Below are 12,141 nucleotides of genomic sequence, written 5' to 3' on the forward strand. Positions count from 1 at the left end.
AATACAAAAATTTATAAATTATATGTTTGATTTTCTTTAAGCTATTTTTTTTTTATTATTTTTCTTTTCTTTTTACGGTGAACTATAACCCATATATGTTCTTGACAGTTTTCGAGAGATTAACTTAAAAAATCTGTTACTAATTCAGTGCACTTTACAAACATTATCTTTTTTTAAATGACTAATGCATTTTTATGCTTAATTGCATCTGAAGTCGTTTACATAAAATGTTCAAATTTTAGAGACTTTTTGTTTTTCATAGTTGCAAATCCTGTGATGCTAAAAATGACAAATTACAATTCTTTTGATTTAACTGGGACAGTTATCTGTTTGGGTGAATGCAATCAACTTGCATTAAATAATAATAATAATAATAAAAACATTAAAAGGTTGACAGCTGTTGCAAGATATTTCTTGTTTTTGTACTTTTTTGCTAATCCTCCTGAATGTAAACATCAATAATTTAGTTTTGGATTAAAGTTTGTGTTTTACCTACAGTTTGATGTAATCTGTCATTCACCACATTTGTCTAGCTATAAGAGTGGTCACCTGTTAAACTTGATGAAGAGAAACCAATTTAAAAATTGCTCCAAATCACACTATTAGAATGTTGGACATGGAACTAGAGAGAGGGGACAGATCACCTCTGTATACCACTCAGAGGCCCCTTACACACTTACTGTATACCTCACACTGGGCTCCGTTGAGGTCTTATGAAATGTTCACTAGTTCATTTGTGTGGACCTCCTCCATTTGTGGTCATTGGCATTCAAGTGCTACATTGCCTTTGATGACTCACAATGGCTTATAGAAGGATCATGGAGCCAGAATAAAGGTTTGAGATGGACATTAAGGGGGCGCCGTGGTAACTCTGGCAGGTTGCTTTAATGACCAGATGAGATGCTCTAATGAACATTCATCAGTGGTCTGCCAAACATGTTCCTCTGGTTTCCCCTTAGAGACTCATCTGTAACAGGGATGGGTCAATATTTGCCCTGCCACACTGGCGACACTGAAAGAGGAATGGCTTTTTCAGTGGGGGTCACACAGGGCTGTGCTGAGGTGGACCAAAGTTTGACAGACACATACATCTTGGAAAGCTTTGTCACCCTTCTTGGATTGGTGAGCAAAAGACATTGCTCTACCTTGCCCTGGAACAGAGAGTGTTTCAAATGCTGCGTTCAGTTTCGTCCCAATTGTTACTCTTTAGGGATAATCTAAGTCAGCTAATTATTATCCCAAAATATACCTGACAGGGTGGTCAGAGCCCGATGCAGAGAGGGGGGTCTTGTATCATGGCTGCATGGCTACTTAAGAAATAAATAATTAAATAAACATGATATGGTGATTTGAGCTGAAATTACATTATTATATGAGAAGTAGGAAAGCTGACTTGCAAGATGACTCTTTGATATATTCCATGATACACATTTCAAATCCATTTTTACCACCTTTATGTCCTTTGTTGTAACTATATTAGAGACCCCAGAGTCTAATCATTACAAATTACGCACTGGCACATTAGCTATTGCTGTTACATCTATTCATCTCGGAATGCAGTCTTGTGTCTACTTTAAAAGTTAAGAGCTGTAACAGGATAGGTCAATGTTAGAGACTGGCATGGGTCAACACAGCACTGATTTCAAAGCCTCATTATGCTTGAGCAAACCCTCATCAGAGCTTGTTCGGTCTTCAAACCGTTGCTTTGATGGGCTTGCTTAACCTACTGTACTGTTTAAGCTGTGGATTACCATCATGATTGTGTATCCATGGCAGCCCACAGGGAATTGGAATTTTTCGAGTTGAAGCAGTGGTGGCGTGAGCATTCTTTGAAAAGCGGAGATTACAAACCAGTCAATTAAATTCAGGACAGAAATTATTCAAGAGCTCTTGACCTGGTGTTTTCATTTACCTAAGTATCTATAACCCAACGTGTTTCATCCACTCAAAATATTTCTTACACATGTTGAGTTAGGTACGAGATCTTTAATAATATAGTATTTATTTGCTGCAACCTGTTGCATAATTGCTACATCCAAGAGAATCTGGATGTTACAATTTAAGCCTGCATCCCAATTTGCATACTTGTGTGCTAAAAGTATATCTCTGTGATGAGACAGTCCACACTTTTCAATTTAGTGTAGAGTGTGTAGCACACCAGTATTGGGACATAGAGTTGAAGTCAGAAGTTTCATACACTTAGGTTGATGTCACCAAAACTCATTTTTTAACCACTCCACAGATTTCATATTAGCAAACTATAGATTTTGCAAGTTGTTTAGGACATCTACTTCGTGCATGACACAAGTAATTCTTCCAACAATTGTTTACAGACAGATTGTTTCACTTTTAATTGACTATATCACAATTCCAGTTGGTCAGAAGTTTACATACACTAAGTTAACTGTGCCTTTAAGCAGCTTGGAAAATTCCAGAAAATGATGTCAAGCCTTTAGACAATTAGCCAATTAGCTTATGATAGGAGGTGTACCTGTGGATGTATTTTTAGGCCTACCATCAAACTCAGTGCCTCTTTGCTTGACATCATGGAAAAATCTAAAGAAATCAGCCAAGACCTCAGAAAAAAAATCTTGTTCATCCTTGGGAGCAATTTCCAAACACCTGAAGGTACCACGTTCATCTGTACAAACAATAGTATGCAAGTATAAACACCATGGGACCACGCAGCCATCATACCACTCTGGATGGAGATGCATTCTGTCTCCTAGAGATAAACGTATTTTGGTGCAAAAAGTGCAAATCAATCCCAGAACAACAGCAAAGGACCTTGTGAAGATGCTGCAGGAAACAGGTAGACAAGTATCTATATCCACAGTAAAACGAGTCCTATATCGACATAACCTGAAAGGCTGCTCAGCAAGGAGAAGCCACTGCTCCAAAAGCACCATAAAAAAGGCAGACTGCAGTTTAGAAGTGCACATGGGGACAAAGATTTTACTTTTTGGAGAAATTTCCTCTGGTCTGATGAAACAAAAATTGAACTGTTTGGCCATAATGACCATCGTTATGTTTAGAGGAAAAAAGGTGAGGCTTGCAAGCCGAAGAACATCATCCAAGCCGTGAAGCATGGGGGTGGCAGCATCATGTTGTGGGGGTGCTTTGCTGCAGGAGGGACTGGTGCACTTCACAAAATAGGTGGCATCATGAGGAAAGAAAATTATGTGGATATATTGAAGCAACATCTCAAGGTATCAGCCAGGAAGTTAAAGCTCGGTCACAAATGTGTCTTCCAAATGGACAGTGACCCCAAGCATACCTCCAAAGTTGTGGCAAATCACAAAGCCCTGACCTCAATCTGATAGAATATTTGTGGGCAGAACTGAAAAAGCGTGTGCGAGCAAGGAGGCCTACAAACCTGACTCAGTTACACCAGTTTTGTCTGGATGAATGGGCTAAAATTCCAGCAACTTATTGTGAGAAACTTGTGGAAGGCTACCCAAAAAGTTTGACCCAAGTTAAACAATTTAAAGGCAATGTTACCAAATACTAACAAAGTGTATGTAAACTTCTGACCCACTGGGAATGTGATGAAAGAAATAAAAGCTGAAAAAAATAATTCTTTCGACTATTATTCTTAAAATAAAGTAGTGATCCTAACTGACCTAAGACACGGAATGTTTTCTATGATTAAATGTCTTTATGATTAACTGAGTTTAAATGTATTTGGCTAAGGTGTATGTAAACTTCTGACTTCAACTGCACTTCAACATCATCAATGTGTAAATTTGTGTCACAGACACCTTTGTTGCTACTGTTGGCATTTGCATTTAAGCTTTAGAACAGCTAAATTAATTTTACTTTAAAATTCACAAGCCTAGTACTTAACTTTTAGGTTTAAAAAAAAATGCTGTGGCAATTTGTGCCTTATTCCTCAGCATTTTACTACATCTCAAAACATTAAAAGTAAACCATCACTCTTCCATTGTGCAAGAAGTTGTTGGCAATATTAGATAATAAAGCATGCATGAATGCACACTTAAAAAAAATCCATTGGATTCATCTAGACACCTTTTGTTTAATATATTTTAACGTACTATGATTTGAGAAACACTAATTCTTACCTTGCATGCTATTTAGGATGGATAATGTGTGAACTTGGATGCAGTGCCTGTGTGAGATGTCTTTAATTTCAGTTTATTTTTACTTAAATGATTCCTTTGAGTAATCTCTCAAAAGTGTTCCCAGATGTCCCCATGTGTTTTTATGTGCGAAATAATTTAGTTCTTGATGGAGTTTGATTTGTCAACATTTTCTTCCTAACAAAGTTCTCTTTTGTAGTTGATTGATTTTCAAACACTTTGCAAATTTAAAATAATTTGTTCAGACATCTCTAATCAGCATGCATTACGACTGGTTTGCCATCAAATCCAGTATAAAAGAACACAGAATGCTCTTGAGGAAAATCACATAGGTTTCTGTCCTGGTCTTATACTGTACTTCCGTTTTGTTAGCTGATGACTAAACCCGCCATAAGATCTTTTTCAGTTATTTTGTCTGACTTCTCATAGAAACCAATCAGTTTTTAAAAGCAGCATGAGATTAAAACAGGACAGAGACCCAGCTTGAGGTCATCCACTGCTGAAAGTCTTGCAGTAGTCTTCATTTATTAATAAAGACCATCTGTCCATGTCCTTGTCCTTGTATGCTTTTATGGCACTGGATTTAGAAATAAAAATTTTCACTCACCAACATTTAAATTTGATTGTTCTTGTTCAGGGTATATAATTGTACCCACCCTCTTGTCATTCCAAAATCATATGATTTTCTAACATTAAACACAAAAAAAGACGTACTGAGGAATGTTCACGCTGCTCTCTTGCATACACTAAAAGTGGAAGGGGACCAGGGGCTATCAAATCCAAAACCATTCAAGCATCATAAAAAATAGCCCATACAACTCATGCACCATATTACAAGTCTTATAAAGCCACATGATAGCTTTATGTGAGGACTAGACTGAAATTTAAGTCGTTATTCAGTGAAAATCTTGTTTGACAGATGTGGTCACCATTCACTCTTATTGTATGGAAAAGAGCAGCTTGGACTTTCTGTTGTACAGTAAACACCTCCTTTTGTGTTCCATGGAAGAAAAAGGCATAGGTTTTATAAGACATGAAGGTAAGCAAATGATGACAGCATTTTCATATTTGGGTGAACTATCCCTTTAAATGGTGGTATCAGAATGTGACTTGCTGCATTTTTTGATGTGCACACTCGACAAAAAATGCCATACTGCAAGTCACTTCTCATTCCTTTTTTAATTCTTTAGTATAATTGAGAAGTTTGCATTCAGGATCTGTCTGCTCAACATGATTTAAAGACCTGATCCCAAGTCAATAGAGCCAATCACCAATTTTCTATGATATTCTGATCCCTAGATATGTATATATTGCACCGTATTATCATCTACCAGGCAAAGCACATAAGTCTGATTGCTTAGAAAAATAACAGCACACCCCTCCTCAATAAGCCACATACTTTTAGGTATCATTCATGTCAATAGCACAAAGGGAGCAATAATAATAATGATGCTTTGCATAGAAAGCTCCATATGATGGGCAATGAGCCAGGTACAAACACATTTTTGGGAAAAGCCTTAATGGTTAAATATAAAAATGAGGGTGGGCAGATGAGGGAAGGGAGACTTCAGTGGCAACAGGGATTATGGGAGCACACCCAACTGTGGGTTTACATTGGTTTCATGCCTGAGTGGCATTTCATGAACCCAAATGAGTGTCTGGCTTTATTAATCCATATGAGGGCAGCAGTAGTATTTCAAACTTTATTGAATCCTAAACTGACTGTTCTCCCATGTCTTTGTGAGGCAAGAATAGGTCGGCATCTCTGGAGCCAATGGCCTTTCACTTTGGGCATTTCAGTGAAAAGATGGCTTTATGTCCAACTCTGATATGTAATATGCCTCCATTTTTACACAACCACACAAAAGGGACCTTATTATTACTATGCTGGGTTTTAGGATCAGTTCTCTGAATATATCTCCAATTATATGAATTTGTGTGAAGGAAAGCTTCAAAACTTCAGTAATAATTTCAAAAAATAGCATTTGTTATATTTGACAGGTTTGTTAGATATCCGCAGAGGTTCAGGGCTTGCCACTGAGGGCATGCGCTCTTTGATCACAGCAGAGCTCAGGATTTACAATGCTGGCCTATTCCACATGGTCAGGCCTGCACTCACACATATCACCTTCTCCACAGGTGATCTAGAGGGGAAGGTTATGACACTTTTACACTGATATGAAGAGGCAGTATGGCTCATTACACTCTGACCTATTTGTTATTGTCCCACCCCTGACTCTCTCTTCCAGAGACTGAAATCCCTGCCTGTAAGTCACAAAGAATAGCACTGTTGTACCCATCAAATAAAATATGATGGCATTATGAGTATATGCCTTGTTTATGACTCCGAACCCATTTTCAGAAAGATTGTTCTACAGCTTCACTTTGACCCAGTGTCTCATGCCTTCTCATTTCTGTATAATTGAAGAGATTCATTCTGAGTTTTACAATGTTTTATTGTTCAATGATAACAGTTATACAGGAATAGTTATACAGTTATATACGTTGACATAAGCAACTATTGGATTAGCCTCTTTGTTTTCTTACATTCACAAAATGTAAAAGCACGATTGTATCACAATACTGCCATCATCTGGTAAAGTAGACTTAAAACAATCAATCAAGATTTTTTTCACCGCACATTTTGTGGTGCTGTATGACAAAATTAAAATCACAAGGTTTCGTGTTACTTGTTTTGACAGTATTGCACTAATTTAGAGAAATATGTCTAATTATTCAAGAAAAGAAATACATTAATCAAATAGTATAATTTGAAAAACAGGCATAATTAGTCAGAATTAATTATACATTTATGTTTTACAAAATGTGTTGTGGACGAATGACATTCCTCAGTTGTATGACAGTTGTTCAGTGTATTTTAACTAATTAAATTCCTCTTCATGTCATTTCAATTCCAATGCTAATTCTACATCCTGAGGGGTATTGCCAGCTCAGTTCAAATTCCAACTCGTGAATTGAAAGGGAGTCAGTTCTTAAAACTTAAATTTTGCCCAATCATTATGGTGATAAATGTTTTGTATAGAATACCACACAAATGCTAGAGCCACACTGCGGGAAAACATATATTTTCTCCACATATGCATGCAGTAATTAAACTTGACATTATTTGTTAACAGAAAATGGGCATTTTGGGTACAGACCAGCTTTTTACACTCTATTTATCACAAGTAATGAACCCGTCTCGTCATACAACACTCTGTATGTCTGTCCAGATGTCAGCATTAGGAGCAATGACTCACACCACTGCTAAGAGGCAGAAGACCATCTGGCGTGTAATTTATCAGGGGTTATGCCAGGGCAATAACTTATTGCCCCCTGAGAATATAACTCTACAAACAACGAGCATATTAGCAGATACTGGTAACACAAGTGCAAAACAAGCCATCTGAATCACTGTCTGGATAAACACAAGCAAAATATCCCAAGGCTAGTCAAGCCACATCCACTTTACACTGCGTGCATCAGATATATATATATATATGTGATGTACAGTATATGATATATGAGAGCTGGCATAGTTATTGTAATGTATGTAATTGTAAAATGCAACTGTTCCAATTATATATCTTTTTTACCAACTGTTAATTAAAAGTGGGTTCCATTTACTATAAGGCAAAATTATTGTACAGTTTAAAGGTGATGTTTCGTTTTTTTCAGTGTTGAAATGAAATAAATATGAGTAAACCATTCGCAGGTTGATTCCACCCAAAAGTGTTTGAACATCCCAAACAGCCCGGCACAGCAACATTGACTCAACCAGTAGTGTGGGTTTGGAGAGGGACTGTCTGTCTGTTTGACCAATGGAGGGAAACCTGCTTGAAAATAGCCATTATTTTTGAAATTCCGTTTGGTGATGCAACAGTGGTGTATAAATTACATCACCTTAAATTGTTGTTTACGTGTTACAAGGAGTTTAACTGTCCGAGGGTACATCTGTGCTCACCATCTGGGCAACACAATAAGCTCTTGGAGCCTTGATGTGTAGCATTTAATAGTTCAAGCAGCTGTTTATACCATACCTTCCATTAGACAGTCAGCACATTTCTTTAATTCATTTAAAGCATCGCAGCATAATCTCCCAAAATGCTATGTCTCTCACCTTTACTATCTACGCTGTAGTCTTAGATCTTATTTGCAATCATGTATTGAAACATTCTGAATGAGTATTTGTGTTCTTCAATTTCAAATGCTAATTCAAATTTAGCCCTTACATATTGGCCTTCCATGTTTTTGTGATTGCTTTTGGATTGAGTTACTTTCAACAAATGGATTGACATTATACAAGATCAAAAAGCCTGCTAGAAATAAATTCAAATTTACATCGATGTTGACATTTTGCATATTGGAAATATTGGTAACACTTTACAATATAAGCGCAGCGTAGTTCTATCTGGAAGACTAGCAGATGTACATCATCGCACCATTAGCTAGGTAACTCATAGCCAATCACATGTAAGCCATTGCTTTATAAGTCTGCTCACAATCTATCACATTGCTGTTTCAGTGTGCTAACGCAGCAACCTCCACCACCCCACCACCACCAGTTGAGTCCCGTCCTGCATGGGGGTAGGCTCCTCGCCCCTGCCCTCCTATCTCCGGCAGGATATGACGGTTCCGAGTACAACTTCTTCGGACCGCCAGATGGGGCTTACACCAAAGAGAGACATTACATTTCTGTTTTATATTCATCAAATAAATGTCATCTTAAATTTCACTGAAGTCTGCGAGTCTTCCTGATAGAAGTATGGTTCCATTCATTAACATTAGTTAATGCATTAAGTATCATGAACAAACAATTAACAATATTAATTTTTACAGCATTTATAAATCTTAGTTAATGTTAGTTAATAAAAATACAATTGTTTATTGTTCATAGTGCATTAACTCATGTTAACAAATACAACTTTTGATTTAAAAAATGTATTAGTACAGTATATGTTGAAATGAACATTAACTAATATTAATAAAGGCTTAATAATGATTGTTCATTGTTGGTTCATGATAACTAATGTTGTTAACTATTGTTAACAAATGGAACCTCATTGTAAAGTGTTATATTGTAAAATATTGTTTATGTGCCACATACTATTTGACATCACTGAATTGACCTGAATATATCACGTTATGCAAACAAAAATAATTGTAAGGTTTCTATTAGGTAGAAATGTGTTAGCTCTTTAAGGTAACAATTGCAGGTTACCACTTTTTACAGTGCAGGGTTGTGCACCATTCAATACTGAATTGAGAATTCCTTTTGAATTCCAGTTGAATTCCTGAATTTGAATTGAGATAGCAAACTGGATGCAGAATAAAGTTTTTAATTTGAATTTAAGAAATCAGAATTAAAATTTAATTGGAAATTAATTTCAAGAAATTAAACAACTTTTCTCTCCAGAGAAGGCTTCACTAAATATTAACTGTGGGGATTTCAAATGTTAAAATATAAATATATGGTTTCCCCAAATGTGTTTTTAATTTGTATACATTCATTATATACTTATACTTATATCATATCATTTCATATCATATCATATATTATATTATATTATATTATATTATATTATATTATATTATGCTCTTTTTCATAAGGTACTAATAATTCTGGAGCAGACATTTTATCTGTGCCATATCACTTATCTTTACAGGAGAACCCTCACAGAATAAATTGATATACATGTGTGGATATAGCTCAAAATAATAACAAATTAAGTTGAGAACAAATTACAGGCATAAACAATAAAAAAAATTTTTTAAAAGGATGATGTGTCTATTTATGTACTGCCATAAAACTTCTTGTGTGACTGTTGAATTTCTTTGAATTGCTGTTCAGTAAATTTTTTTTCCTGTCATTCTGATTCAAATTCTAATTCAACATCCTGTGAGACGTAGCCATTTCAATTTAAATTCCAACTCATGAATTGAAAGGGTGTCCATTCTTAAATTCAGAATTTTGCACAACCCTGCTTTTCTCATTACAAGCTGACAGAATTCTAAATAATGAAATAATGCTGTCCACTTATTACAGTGCGGAAATTATAGAGTTGGGCTTTAAGCCATTGTTTTGATGCCTCTGGATGATCAAATCCAGGAGAATTCCCCCATATTAATGTCCAGCTGGAGGACGATATTAAAATAATAATAATAATACATCATCTTAATGACTATGTTAGTTAAAAGCCTCTAAGAGCATTTTTTATTAGATGCTTTCTCTTTGAAATCAACATTGCATAATACCAAAATCTCATCCCTCAGTCAAGCTCTTTTTTGACTTGTTTTGAAATTAGATAACCCTTAAGAAACATCATCAACCCAATGCAAAGAAAGGCAAAATGGCAGCAGACCCATTTTAAGTGACAGCTGCTTTTCTGCAACAAAGGTAATTTTAAATGCAAGCAGATCCATTCATTTGATTTCCTCCACATCTCCATGAGTGCTGAATGTAATTATCATCCCTCCATCTAGTTTCCCCAGGGAGCCCTTCCCCCTCCACATTCTGTGACCGTCCCTTGGCCCTTCAGCCCCCCCCACCTGAACATGTGACATTATCCCCACTGTCCCATCTGTCTCACCCCGCCCACCAGCACCTAGCTAGCTGCATGACTTTCAGAATCTCCACACAATATCTGATCCAGTATCAGTCATTGACCATCGTTAAAGGGATAGTTCACCCAAAAAGGAACATTCTGTCATGATTTACTCACCCTCATGTTATTCCGGTATAACTTTCTTCCATGGAACACAAAAGGAGATTTTATGAAGAATGACAGCTTCAGTCACAATTCACTTTCATTGCATGGTAAAAAGATGCAAAGAAAGTGAATGGTGACTGAGAATATCATACTGCCTGTCACAAGGTAACACCAGAGGAATGTTTTAATAGTACCACAGAGCCACAGTGTTTACATATTTTTGGGAAAATCAGCCGACCAATGGCTTACTTATAGTTGTCTCTGCATATTAAGCTGAGATAGGAGAAAGTGTTATTTAATCATAAAAAAAAAAAAGAAACACTTGTGAAAAGTATACTTTGGTAATTCTGTAGAGAGGTAAGAACATTGAGAAGACATACTTAATTTGCATTCATATTTTAAAAATAATTCATCAACCTTGTTAATGAGATTTCTGTTATGAAATCACTGCCACAGATTGGAATTCAGTCCACTCGGATTATAAAGAGGCAGCATCATCACAGATGGTCCTTGAGGTCTTTGATTGCACTCAGTCAAGTACCTTCATGTGTGTTTATGCTTTTGTGTGACCAGAAATGCATAAATGTGCCCTTAGTTGTGTGTACATTTCAATTAATCATATGTTTGTATTCACATATTTTAGACAAACTGAGAGATTTGCAAGTCAGTATCTATGGTTAGTCATGGATAGCCTATAGATGTGTTTTTTTTTTGTTGTTTTTTTTTTTTTTTGTGAATGTGCATTTTACTCTCTAGAGGGCATATGATCCTTTTCACAGCTTTGGCAGCAGTAAGTGCAACCTGTGCACAACCGCCTGTGACTGCATTTGTTTATCCTTTGGGAGAATCATGCATCATAACGAACACCTATTTAGCCTGATGCATCTCATTTGAATATTAAGCCATGCCTTGTGTGGGAGGGCCAGGCCTAAAGGAGGTGGTCCCAGAGCCATCAGGACCCTCAGGCAATATCTCTCAGACAAAAAAAAAAAAAAAAAAAAAAAACTGTGGAAATGGTCGCTTTAATATGTATGATGAGACCATATTACCCATCTCCTAAACTGTTAATATTAAAGTGGTTCAATACATTACTAACATAATTCAGAAGTGTTTTTAGTGAAATTCATTGTGTTGAAACTAATTAAAATAAAAATTTTTTACACATACTGTCTGCAAACTTTCTTATATATATATATATATATATATATATATATATATATATATATATATATATATATATATATATATATATATAAGATGTACATGTTATATAAAATATATTATATAACAGATAGATAACATTTATGAATTCCACAGTATACATCTTGGGT

This window comes from Myxocyprinus asiaticus, chromosome 25 (genome assembly GCF_019703515.2).
Source record: "Myxocyprinus asiaticus isolate MX2 ecotype Aquarium Trade chromosome 25, UBuf_Myxa_2, whole genome shotgun sequence".
NCBI classification, from domain to species: domain Eukaryota; kingdom Metazoa; phylum Chordata; class Actinopteri; order Cypriniformes; family Catostomidae; genus Myxocyprinus; species Myxocyprinus asiaticus.